The 13,097-nt window shown below is 41.9% G+C and overlaps 1 pseudogene across 1 annotated transcript in view; it reads left to right on the top strand.

Moving 5' to 3' along the window:
- The window catches only part of LOC143625726 (dynamin-2A-like), a 61,297-nt pseudogene that overhangs the window by 28,929 nt on the left and 19,271 nt on the right, over positions 1 to 13,097 (top strand). The window contains exons 6-7 of the transcript XR_013152318.1: positions 12,814 to 12,903; positions 12,984 to 13,045. The product of XR_013152318.1 is annotated as a dynamin-2A-like (transcript). The remainder of the gene's footprint in view (positions 1 to 12,813; positions 12,904 to 12,983; positions 13,046 to 13,097) is intronic.

Below are 13,097 nucleotides of genomic sequence, written 5' to 3'. Positions count from 1 at the left end.
GCCAAATTGTTAGTAACGGTTTTTTGTTGTCGAAAACTGAAACCGGACTGTTAAAAATTGAAACCTATGTTGGTACATGTATGTCAGTAGTTCATAGTCTAGCATTTGTAATCGAGTCTGTAATGTAATTATGTTTTGTTTATGTTTGTTTTGTAATGCGCGAAGTTGTCAACAAGTTCGCTATGGCGAACTTGTTGAATCAGCGAAGTTATTGACAACTTCGCCTGTGGCGAAGTTGTCGTGTTTATATACTGTTTCAGACGAAACAATTTAAGGTTGTTCGTTTAGGGTTTTCGTTTCAGTTTTTCAGTAACCGAGTTACGTGTCATAGTCTGTAACGGTGACCTCGGGTCACGTGTTTGTTATCAATATAACGTGGTTGGTTTATTGCTTGTGTGTTCGATCTCTATATACTCTACACTCGTATCTACCTACGCAGGGATTCCGCACCTGCGTTGTTAGAGACATCCCGTGTACGATCCGTCCAGGAACCTACAATTGGTATCAGAGCCAATCGGCTCGATTGTGAGGTTCGGGATTTCACGCGGGTGTAGAAAACGTCTCGTTTGACCTATTCGCGGGACGTGTTTTTGTTGGGATTGAGTTTTGCTAGTGCTTGACAGTCATTTTCAAGCCTTTGCATTGATCGGGAGCTGCTGGATTGACGAAAACAGATCTGAACAAACTTCCCTGTTCAACGGGCGAAGTTACCGTTCATCGGGCGAAGTTACCATTCTTCAGGCGAAGTTGCCGTCGCTGGAATTAGGGTTTTTGGCGAAGATATAAGGATTAGCGAAGTTAACTACAACTTCGCTCACTTCATAAGTTCGCCTTAGCGAAGTTATCCGCAACTTCGCTTCAAACCCAAGTTCGCTCAACTCATAAGTTCGCCAGAGCTAAGCGAAGTTATTCTTAACTTCGCCCAAATCAAGCGAATTTAAGATCTCAGCGAAGTTCTCTTTCAGCGAAGTTAACCTTCAAGCGAAGTTATTCTTAACTTCGCCAACTGAGCTGTTTTAATATTTTTTTTGTTTTTCCAGGTTTTTCAGGTTTTTGCAAGGATGTCGTCGATCAATATCTCCGACTTGGTCAAGATGGAAGTAGAAGCGGGGTCTGCCACTAAGGCCCCGAGGCTGATGAAGGGAACTGACTTCGTGGCATGGAAGGACAGATTCATCCAATACATCAAATACCAGGATGCCAAAATGTGGGTGTGCATCCAGGATGGATATATCCCTCCAACTGCGCAATACGAAGGTCGCGATGTGGTTAAGAAGTACAGCAAAATGGAGGACGAAGAGAAGAAAATGTACGAGGCCGAAAGCAAGGCCTATGCTGCGATAACAATGGCACTTCCTCAAGAGGTTCTCCATACGTTCCGAAAGTACACTTCTGCGAGAGAGCTTTGGGATGCTCTTGAAAATAGATTCGAGGGGAATGTGGGTATACGTGCATCAAAGATCAAACTCTTAAAAACCCAGTTCTCCGTCTTCAAATTTTTGAAGAACGAATCACTGGATGATATTATCACCAGATACTATCATCTAATGACAGAGCTCAGCAATTATTCAATTGCTTACCGAGAAGAAGAGATCGTTGAAAAGCTTCTCGATGCTCTCCCACCGAAGTGGGAAATGTACACCGTCCTTATGAGGGAAGACAGAGACTTTCCAAATTATGATCTTGAAACGGCAGTAAACAAGCTCAGAACTTATGAGCTTAATATGGTTCGAAAGGAAACACCAACAGATCAGATACAAGACCCTGGTATGTATGGTGCTAAGGTTAACTCAGGCTCAAGTTCAAGGCCTGAATCTGCTGCCTTTTACTCGAAAGGGGAGTCAGGCTCTGACTCGTCTCATGAAGGAAAAGTTTCTGTAAACACGAATGGTGATGTATGTTTCGTTGCTGGAGGATCTAGTACTTCAAAGCCTCAAGCATCCACAAGTAGTTTTTCTGCAAATGCATCTAGCAATAGTTATTCCAAGATGCCTATGAGTGTAAAATCTGCTGAAGAGCAGTTTGCAGTCTATGCATCATTTATTGCTTCCTATGAAAACTACATCCAGGGGAAGATTGTGGACCCTGCTGTTCTGGATGAGGATTATGACCAGATCGATGCTGATGATCTGGAGGAGATGGATTTGCAATGGCAAATGGCCATGATAGTGAGGAGAGTCAAGCGTTTCATGAATAAGACGGGGAGAAAGTTTGTTGGTGGTCGGCCCGGGTTCGACAAGTCCAAAGTAAGGTGCTATAATTGTCAACAGTACGGGCACTTTGCCAAGGAATGCAGAAATGAGAGGGTTGAACGAGGACAAGGTCGACCTACACAACATTCTGGAGTTAACAGAGAGATTAACGCCATGTTGACCAGAGAAGCAGGTGAGTACAACTGGAACTCGCATTCATGTGGTTCTGGTGAACAAGCGAACATGGCTGAGGCTGAAGTGAAAGAATGTGAGAAGGTTGAAGGAATTGAGAAAGCTACTGAAGAAGAAACAGCTTTCATGGCAGATGACAAGGATAATCGCTCCGAGGTAAGTCCTAAAACTATTTGTACTAGTTGTGAGAATTTGTCTGAGCAACTTAAAACAATAACTGATCAGTATGTCCATTTGGATGCTGACTTTAAAACTATTAAAGAAGATCACCATTTTACGAAAGCAAGAGAAACAAGTTATAAAATTAAAATAAAAGCATGTGAAAAAGACGTTCAAAGCTTAAAAATTAAACTTGCTGAGAAAATTGAAATAATTGATCTTAGTTATGAAGTTTTGGAGGAAAAAACTAAAGTGATTGCTGATCGGGATAAACAGATTGCTGACCACCAGGTAAAGGTGGTGGAACTGAACCGCAAACTTGAGCAGTTCAGGAATTCCTCAGCCATCCTTGATCACCTCGTGAGTGATCCAGGTACCTCTGCAAAGAGGGGAGGAATCGGATATAATGAAGTTCCACCACCCTTTAACCACAACTATACTTATAATCCGAGTGTTCAGAAATCTGTCGATTTCGAAGTTCCTCAGACAACTCCAATCAAGATTACAAAACCAAGTGTTAGCTGTGGAGAAACAAGCTCGAAAGTTTCTAATGTGAATAATTCTGTTTTGAGTCCAGTCTCATCGGATTCGGATAAGTTGTCCGAATCTGATCAGACAAAAGAGAAGGTAGGGTTACCCACCGATGGAGATAAAAATAAAGTTTCAAAAAAGAGTTCTCCACTCAATCCGTACGTCCCACCTTATGTGAGACGAACGGCTGGTAACACTACCTCTACATCCAAACCAACATTTGACAAGAAATTGGAGAGTCGGTGTTGCTTTAGATGTAACAAATTAGGGCATTTAGTTGCAGATTGCCCTCTGGAGCCGAAATTAAGAGGTGTAAAGCCAAATAAAACTGAGTATAAGCGTCATTTTGTTACTGCTAAAAATGAAAACTTTAAAAAATGCCAAAATGTAACGAATTCAAGTTTTCATAAAAACCAACCTCAGTTTTACAACCAAACCTCAAGATATAGCACCTTCAATTCTCAAAGGTTTGGAAGGCATTACACACAATCTGCAGGGAGGTTCCCTAACAGGACTTACAGAAATTATCCTGATGCTAACTTAAGAAAGCCAGGGTACGGGACGTATCGATCCAAGACCAATTGGTCTTGGGTCCCAAGATTCTAACTCTTTGTTTTATTGTGCAGGAACAGTTGAACAGGGCTGCAAACAATCTTTGGATTGTAGATAGCGGCTGTTCCAGGCACATGACAGGCAACAAACACTTGTTGCAAGACTTAAAACCTGTTCAGGGAGCTAGAGTTAGTTTTGCTGGTGAAAGCGGAGGAAGGATTACCGGTAGAGGAACTGTGTCGAATGGGAGAATGACACTTGAAAACGTAAATTTTGTGGAGGAATTAAAGCACAATCTGCTGAGTGTGTCGCAGATCTGTGATAAAGAATACACTGTCCATTTCACTAAGAATGAAGCGATTGTATTGAAGCCTGGTTTTCATATACCAGAAGAATGGATAGTAATGAAAGCTCCACGTGAAACGAATACATACGTGATGGATATGAGGTCTACTGAAATGGCCACCGGAGAATCCTGTTTAATGACAAAGGCAAGCGAATCAGAATCAGAATTATGGCACAGGAGAATGGGACATATTCATCTTCGGAAGATGAACTTCATTGTCAAGAATGGGCTTGTGATGGGCGTTCCCTTAAAAAGTTTTAACTTTGAAGACAAATGTATAGCATGCAAGAAGGGAAAGCAACACAAGAAATCCCATCTCACCAAGAAGATTAACTCAATTGCCGGTACTCTAGAACTACTTCATATGGATCTCTTCGGTCCCGTGAATGTACAAAGTCTAGGAGGTACCTCTTACTGCTTGGTGATCACTGATGACTACTCGCGATACTCGTGGGTATACTTTCTGAAAACGAAAGACGAGACGACTCAGATGGTGAAGAATCTAATTACAAAAGTCGAGAACGTCATGAGTAAATCAGTTAAATTCATCAGAAGCGACAATGGGACAGAGTTCAAGAACTTTGAGATGGAAATTTTCTGTCTTCAGAAGGGAATTGAACATCAATACAGCGCTCCGTATACTCCACAACAGAACGGAGTAGCTGAAAGGAAGAACCGAACGTTGATTGAAGGAGCCAGAACTATGCTGGCAGACTCAAAGCTTCTTGTGATGTTCTGGGCTGAAGCAGTTGCTACAGCCTGCTATGTTCTGAATCGGGTGTTAACCGTTAAGAGACTTGGAAAAACTTGTTACGAGATTATGCACGGAAGGAAGCCCAACTTGTGCGGTCTTGAACCATTTGGGTCTCCTTGTTCGATTTTGAAGACTAATTCGAAATTTGGTGAAGTAGCTGATGAGGGAATCCTTGTCGGTTATGTTGTTGGGACTCCCAACAGACGGGTCTTCAATACGTCGACTTGCAAGGTGGAGGTGGTTTGTAACACCGACATTACTAGTTACCAACCGCCAAAACCAAGCAATGGACCTGCTGAGCTGTTTGACTATGTTAAACTTTTTAAGTCGTTTAACGTACCTAATTTGGAAATTTATGAAGAAGACGAAAGAGCTGTGACGAAGATGATACTTGATGAGGAAGAGAATATATTGCAACATAAGATTTTTGAGAAATCTCAACCTTCCACATCAAACACGATCGATACCCCTGCGGCCTCAACTGAAGATGAATTTATTAATCCTTTTCACTCTCAGCCAGAAACAACCATAGATGAGATCTCTTCGAACTTGGAAGACAATTTGCATGTCGGTGCTGTTCCGACCACGAAAATTCACAAAGATCACCCATTGGAGAACGTTATAGGTGATGTGTCCTCGAGTGTACAAACCAGAAGTAGCCTGAATGAGCACACCTGTGTTTATTCAAGTATAAAAAAAAACAGGTATAATGAATGAATGTTTGTACTCCTGCTTTATAAGCCAAATTGAACCAAAGAATTATCAAATGGCTTTAAAGGACAGCTCGTGGGTCGAAGCCATGCAAGAAGAGTTGGCTCAGTTCAAGAAAATGGAAGTTTGGACCTTGGTTGAAAAACCAAAGAATGTGCATGCTATAGGCACGAAATGGGTGTTCAAGTGCAAGAGAGATGATAAGGGGATTATCGTGAGAAATAAGGCGAGGCTGGTTGTTAAAGGTTTTAATCAGCAAGAGGGTATTGATTACAATGAGGTGTTCGCTCCTGTTGCCCGGTTAGAAGCGATTCGATTGTTTTTGGCGTTTGCTGCATCTAAAAAGATGAAGGTGTTTCAGTTAGATGTGAAGAGCGCGTTTCTTAACGGGAAAGTTGATGAGGTTGTGTTTGTTGAGCAACCTCCGGGTTTTCCTGACCCAGACTTTCCGGATCACGTATACAGGTTGAGCAAGGCGTTATATGGGTTACATCAGGCACCTCGTGCCTGGTATTCAACGTTATCGGACTACTTGCTGGAAAATGGTTTTGAAAGGGGATTGATTGACAGTACGCTGTTTGTGAAGAGAGAAGGATGTGACTTCTTACTGGTTCAAGTCTACGTGGATGATATCATTTTTGCTGCATCAAGAGTATCCATGTGTCAGGATTTTGAGGCTGTCATGAAGAAACGATTCGAGATGAGTGCTATGGGTGAACTAACCTTCTTTCTAGGATTACAGGTTGATTAGAAGAAGGATGGGATGTTCATTCATCAAACAAAGTATGTTCATGATGTGCTGAAGAGATTCAAGATGGAGGACAGTTCTCCATATGACACCCCAATCTGCGTCAATCACAAGTTGGGCGCTGAATCAGATGGTGACGCAGATGTGGACCCTACTCTGTATCGGGCGATAATAGGTTCATTAATGTATTTAACTGCTTCTAGGCCCGATATAATGTTTTCTGTTTGTCTTTGTGCTCGTTTTCAGGCAAACCCAAAGGAATCTCACATGAAAGGTGTGAAGAGGATTTTGCGGTATCTTAAGGGCAAGCCGAAACTAGGGTTGTGGTACCCAAAAGGGGGAGACGTTGAACTAGTGGCGTATACAGATTCTGATTATGGAGGCTGTAATCAGAGTCGGAAGTCAACAACAGGAGGCTGTCAGTTTCTTGGAGGAAGATTAGTTTCCTGGCAGTGCAAGAAACAGACATCAGTTGCAATTTCAACATGCGAAGCTGAATACATGGCAGCATCCAACTGCTGCTCTCAGGTTTTGTGGATTCAGCAACAATTGCGCGACTATGGTCTGAATTTCTTACTTACTCCTATTTTAATTGATAACACTGCCGCCATCTCAGTAATTAACAATCCCGTGAAGCACAGTAAAACTAAGCATATTGACATTCGTCATCACTTCATACGGGATTGTGCTGAGAAGAAACTGATCAAGATCGAAAAAGTTGATACACTTGAAAATTTTGCTGACTTGTTTACAAAAGCGTTTGATAAATCCAGATTTCAAAACCTAATTGAGCTAAACGGGATGATCAATCCCGAGTAACCATGTCTTTGATTTAAAAAAAAAAAAAAAAAAAAAAAAAAAAATCATGGGTCATTTTTGCTTAAAATTAGTCGGTTACCTCAGTTTGATGGACATATCCTAGGATATGTTTTGGTCCTCGTTTCAAATTAGAGAATGAGGATAGCCATTAACCGGAAGACTGAAAGTGACCGGGGCAACTATGACGTGTGTTCTTTCAGTTGCTGAAAATTAGTCGGTCATACTTAGTAAGAAGGACACATACTTGTATGTGGTCGGTCCAGTTGATCCATTGGATCTTCAGGATAGCCGTTTACCTGACGACTTTGACGTGATTGGGGCGATTGAATTTAAAGTTTTTTTTTAAAGGGAAATGAAATTAATTTTCAAGTCTGTTACTTCGTATGAAGTTCTATGCAGTGTTTAACAGAAAATTGATCCAACCTTGGAAAATGATATATATACTAATCGTGTGTGCTTAACTAGTGAAGTTATTAGGCTTAAAAGGCTTTAGAACAGTCATTGTATGTCGTGGTAATTTTTATGGTGCGTAAAAGTGTATGTGATACTAACTTAAACTACTCGAATTTACGTGGAAACTCCTTAAGAGTTTTGAATGTCTTCACACATATCTTTCCGAATGATAGGCAGAAAAGCGACTACCCAGTCATACACGAGCCCCTGAGTAATCTGATTCCCGTGAAGAAAGCATTTCAAGACACTGCAGTGATCCAGCTTCGGGACTTGCAGTACCTTAATACTCCGAAGTCAATAAGAATGATTGCTTAAAAAAAAAAAAAAAAAAAAAAAAAAAAAAATGTGTGTATATCTTTAGTACTTATGAGACATAGTAACAATCAAGACTTCTCATGTCTGGAGTAAGAAAAGAACGGGAAGCAGTCAACGAGTATATACAAGTTAATCAGACACTATGGGTCGAAGTCAATTCGGGGTGACTTGGGTATAGCCAAATACGCTTTGAGAATAGATAGAAGACATCATTATCTCTGAGATGTTCCAACTTAAATTTTTGAGCTTAACTGAACCTTAATCCGTATCACAGAAACGATGAAAACCATTTACGTTATTTACATGCTTACAACCTGTGTCTCTATGTCATAATACAGCCAAACACGGATCTAAGTGACAGTCACATCGTTAGTATGATCCCTGTTAGGATCTTTTCTAAAACGTAGTGGTCCCTGACTAGACTGAAATTTGATCCCTTATTTCGTTAAAATTTTTCTAAAATTTTTTTTAGTTTTTGTAGTTATATTATTTTATTGTTGGTTATTGGGTCTTGATCATATTTGTTTAACTCTTTTTGGTAATTTCTAAGGTTAAATTCAGGATTATTCAAACTTAAAGGGCTGATTTTGAAAATCACGGGCGAAGTTGTTGAATTCGGCGAAGTTGTGCTTAACTTCGCCTTGGCGAAGTTATGCGTAACTTCGCCTGAACCAACTCAGCCCTATATAAGGACTTTCTAACGGGAACAGTAACATATATTGAAACTTTCCGGCGAAGATAATATCAAAAACAGATTATCCGCGATCTTGTTATCTTCGATTTCGATCCTTGATTTCAGTTTCTAGTACTCATTGTCGGTATGTATGGTCAATATCTTTCTCGTTATGGTTCTACCCGGTTCGAGACCTCGGGTCGTCGAACCTTAGAAACCAAGTTTTCCGACCTCACGTTACGTGTTCATGGACGACCTTTTCGTCCTAACACCATTGAAATATGTTGGACTTCATTGTTAGATCGTTAAATCGGTCCGAAACGTCGGATAACACTTGTTTGAATCTGAACAGTCGCCGTTTCAGATTCAGGCGAAGTTAAGGTTTACGCGAAGTTATTCTCAACTTCGCCAGTGGCTTAAGTTCGCCTTCAGCGAAGTTATCCACAACTTCGCTTGAAGCTTAATTTCGCCTATGGCGAAGTTATCCATAACTTCGCCTTGAACATAACTTCGCCGATTTCAAATTTTTTATAAGTTTATAGACGAACTTACAGATGAAGCGAAGTTGTTCCCAACTTCGCCTCAACTATAAATTCGCCTGTACATCACAACTTCGCATATGGTACACAGCGAACTTGTGAGATGGTTTTATGGTCTCTAACTTGATTTGTTTTGTGCAGATATGGCTGCTGTTGGAGGTACTGGAGGTGATGATGGTGATGAGCAACGACAATTCTTCCCAGCCCATAACCAATACATCACTTTGGATCCAGACGCACGAGGCGTTGAAGACTATAGGGAGATTATCACATTTCTCCAACGATCACGAGTTTTTCACGCGATCACTAATACACTACCCATATCTCTGCCCAACATTCAAGATTTCTGGCAGACGGTGTATTATGATTGCAGACCTGAGCCTCCAGTGATGCGAGCAACTGTCAATGGTCAAGACATACAGTTTTCCTCGGAAGACATACGGTTGGCTCTGCAGTTCGGTAATGAAACGAGAGACGACCCAACGGAATTCGTAGCTCCTTTCCGTGACGGAGCTTACTTAAGGATGGGTTATTCGGGTCCGCTGGGGGACTCGCAGAGGAGGAAAGGCTTTCTGCTGGATCAATGGCGCTTTTTGATGCATGTGTTGATAGTATGCATGTCCGGCAGAAAGGCAGGAACAGATGGGATGGGTGCGACGATGCAATCGGCTATGATTGCGCTGACTTACAACCGCAGATATTCGTTTAGTCAGCTAATCTTTTACGAGATTGATCGTCAGAGACGGGCGACGGCGCGCGAGCGTTTTATTATGTATCCTCGGTTCCTACAAATGATTATCAATCATGTCGCTCCGTCTGTACCGCAAAGACGCCCTATCAGATACGTTGAGTGCGTAACAAAACGTATCTTTGCTCAGTGCAGAACGTCGAGCACTCGAAGCAACCCTGAGCGGCGTCCCAGGCATACTCCACTTTTCGGGTATCTCATTAACCCGGAGTATGTTCCTGCAGGAGGGGACGAGTACAGGGATCCGCAACCACATCAGGCGGCAGCACCTCATGCTGTATCAGCTGCGCCTGTTGTATCTTCTGCTGCTGTGCCAGCTACTATATCTCAGGCTGTGTCCACTGCTGAAAACGTTGATCTAGATGCTGCTTTTAGTGGACATGGTTTGTTTGATATGGATGTCTCGGGTCCTCAGTTTATGGATGTTACCAGAGCAGCTACTTCGGTAGCTGACTCTGATCTAGACGAGACGTTTGCTGAGGCAAGAAGACTTATGGTGTCTCGTGAACGGACTACGGGAAAGAGGCCGAGAACTGTGGGGGAGGATGAGGATGAAGTAGATGAAGAGGAGGCAGTACAGATTGTGCTAAGACGCTCAAGAAGAGAACAGAGAGGGATAGGTTCGGGAGCTGGAGAATCTTCAAGACTAGTACGTTTTGCTCCACCTGCCCTATCTGGTATGTCTCTTATTCCTACTACTGCACAGGTTTCAGCGATCGAGACGTCGGCACCAACAATTGTGTCCCTACCACCTCAACCGCTTAATCCACCGGTGGTAGTTGCACGGTTTGTGGAGTCGACAATCACCTCTACTGCAGGGTTACCAAGTGTACCACCTGCGGTCACTTCTGCTGATGTTCCACCAACTCCATTGCCTACTTCAGATACCGAGAGGATTCTTTCGCTAGAGCGGATTGTTGCTGAACAGTCAAAGACTATTGACCGCCTAGTGGAATCCAATCGACTACAAGCTGCCCTCCTGGTAGAACATGGACGAATAATAGATGCCTTCAAGGATTACTTGGCATCTCAGGGGGAGAAGACGTGTAGGGGCGATGAGTTGAGAACGAAAAGACGAGAAGATCATGACGATGATCCCAATGCACCTTCAGGTGCAGGTGATGAGCTGCCAAGAACCTCTCAGGCTCTTGGAGCTTCCACAACTGAGGGGGAGTCTACAAATGCAGATGGTGATGATGTTGTAGTTGTGGATGACGACGCTGATGTTGAAGACGTTATTGATGCGTTGAAGGAGTTGGATGAGGAGGAGGACGATGAGTTGATGGATGATGATGACGTGTTGCCTATGGATGAGATTGAGAGGATTGGAGAACAGATTAATGTGGAAGATGTGTTAGAAGAAGGTGAGATTGTAGATGAGTCAGTGGAACATGAGATTCCAGCTGTTGAGAGATCAGAATTGGGGGATGAGAGTGTGATAGAAGATACAGTATGGGAGGAGCAGCCGAACTGGAAAGAAGGCTGTGCTCAGTGGTTTGTTAAAACCAAGAAGCCTGCAGTGCCAACGATGTTCAGAAAGACTTATAATATAAAGGGCTATGCAGAGTCAAAGAAAGGAATCATATGCTGGTTGTACGACAAAGAGCTGAAACTATTTGTGATCAAACGGTACGACGGCATTCAGTACTTTAAGAGATTGTTGAGATCTCTGAATTCCTTACCAGAATGTGAGGTGAGAGATTTAGCGAGATTGGGGCTAATCAATAGAAGTAATGATGATATGGCAAGAATCATTGGGAAGATCATCTGGAAAGAAGCCATTAAAGACAAAAAGTTTGAACTCCTAAAGCCTCAAAAAGGAAAGTTGATAGAAGACAAAGATCGTGGAATGAGGGCTGACGGCAAACCTTGGATGGTAATGAAGTATAAACCAGTCCGTCATTTGAAAGAAGTACCGATGAAAGTTATGCCCAAGAACGTCCTAAAAGATTTAAAATGGTGGTACGTGGATTGTGAGACAGCTGAGGCGGTAATGGAAGATGAGGATGAACAAGAAGTACTTCGGGTGTACGACCCGATGCATCTTGTTAATCTATCGAAGGATGATTTGAAAGTGCTCAACGAGAAGAAGATCTTCTACATTCCTGCTTGGAAGGATCAAGCTAGGAAATATCAAAGGGTAGTGTCAGTATGTGTGAGAGAAGGGGCGCACGCGTAGAGGTAAAGATTACAAGACTCAAGATTTGAAGATCAAGATATGAACCTACGCAGGGATTCCGCACCTGCGTTGTTAGAGACATCCCGTGTACGATCCGTCCAGGAACCTACAACCTAACCAAACCAAACCATTACCAACGGTTGGGTTCTGATTTGGTTTGTACTTTTGATAATAAATTGAGTTTAAAATAAGAATTATTAATCTACCCATACCAATAAACGGTTTCACGGTTTCAAACGGAATAATGAACACCAATAAGTCTATTACATGATTACCAAGGTTTGTGTTTCCCACCGCATCCCACGAGCACCTGTCTAGTGTGTGTGTGTACTCCCCCAGTCCTGAAAATAAGACTTCCTCTTAGTATGTAAAATTAAGGAGGTTATACATCATTTGGAGGGGTATTGATCATGACTCATGAGACAAATACAGTAATACAATACACAAATAAGCTGCAATTTAGGTTTGGAGCCATTTAGGGTTGATGACAGTTGATATTGATTGTAGTTTGGAGCAATTTGTTTGCGCCGATTGTTATGTTTTGTGAGTTCTGACTTTGGAGTGATTTAGGGTTTGAGTCAACAATTTTTATGGTGGACTGGATTTTGGGCATTAAAACAACTAAAATGGGCCTCACATGCATTAACCGATTATCGGTGATATAACCAATATTGAAAACACAAAATATCAGCGTTATATTGGTAAATATTGCGGATATTATGACCGAGATATGGGACCGATATTACACCTTAAGATCGATAACCAATATATCAGTGATATATCACCATATCAGCCGAGTTAACTGCATAGGTTATGATGATTAACATACTTAGACACATATACCAGTAATATTATATTCAAAATGTGAGTTTCATTGGAATGCCCTTTTTGTCCAACCCCAGATGCTCTTCGTCACTCGCTACAGGACAGGCTGAGTAAAATATCAAGCAAAAGTCGTGATGAAATATATTTAAAGCTTAAAACAAGTACAGGTGAGCTTGGGTATCTTTAGATCCTAGAAGAACCTTGCATTTGAAGAATTGGTTCCCTAACTTAACCATATGCTTTACAGCTCCTCCGTTGAAACTAATTGACCTGCCTGGAGTTGACAAGGGAAATCTTGATGGCTCTTTGGTGAGTAACTGCGGAAATGTTCTGGTTACATCATTTGTCTAATACCTTACAT

The sequence above is a fragment of the Bidens hawaiensis genome, unplaced genomic scaffold (assembly GCF_021521415.1).
Source record: "Bidens hawaiensis isolate Kalapana, Puna unplaced genomic scaffold, B.hawaiensis_p1.1 tig00004199_1, whole genome shotgun sequence".
NCBI classification, from domain to species: domain Eukaryota; kingdom Viridiplantae; phylum Streptophyta; class Magnoliopsida; order Asterales; family Asteraceae; genus Bidens; species Bidens hawaiensis.
Note: the sequence above shows the minus strand (reverse complement) of the source record. Positions and strands in the feature narration are given on the sequence as shown.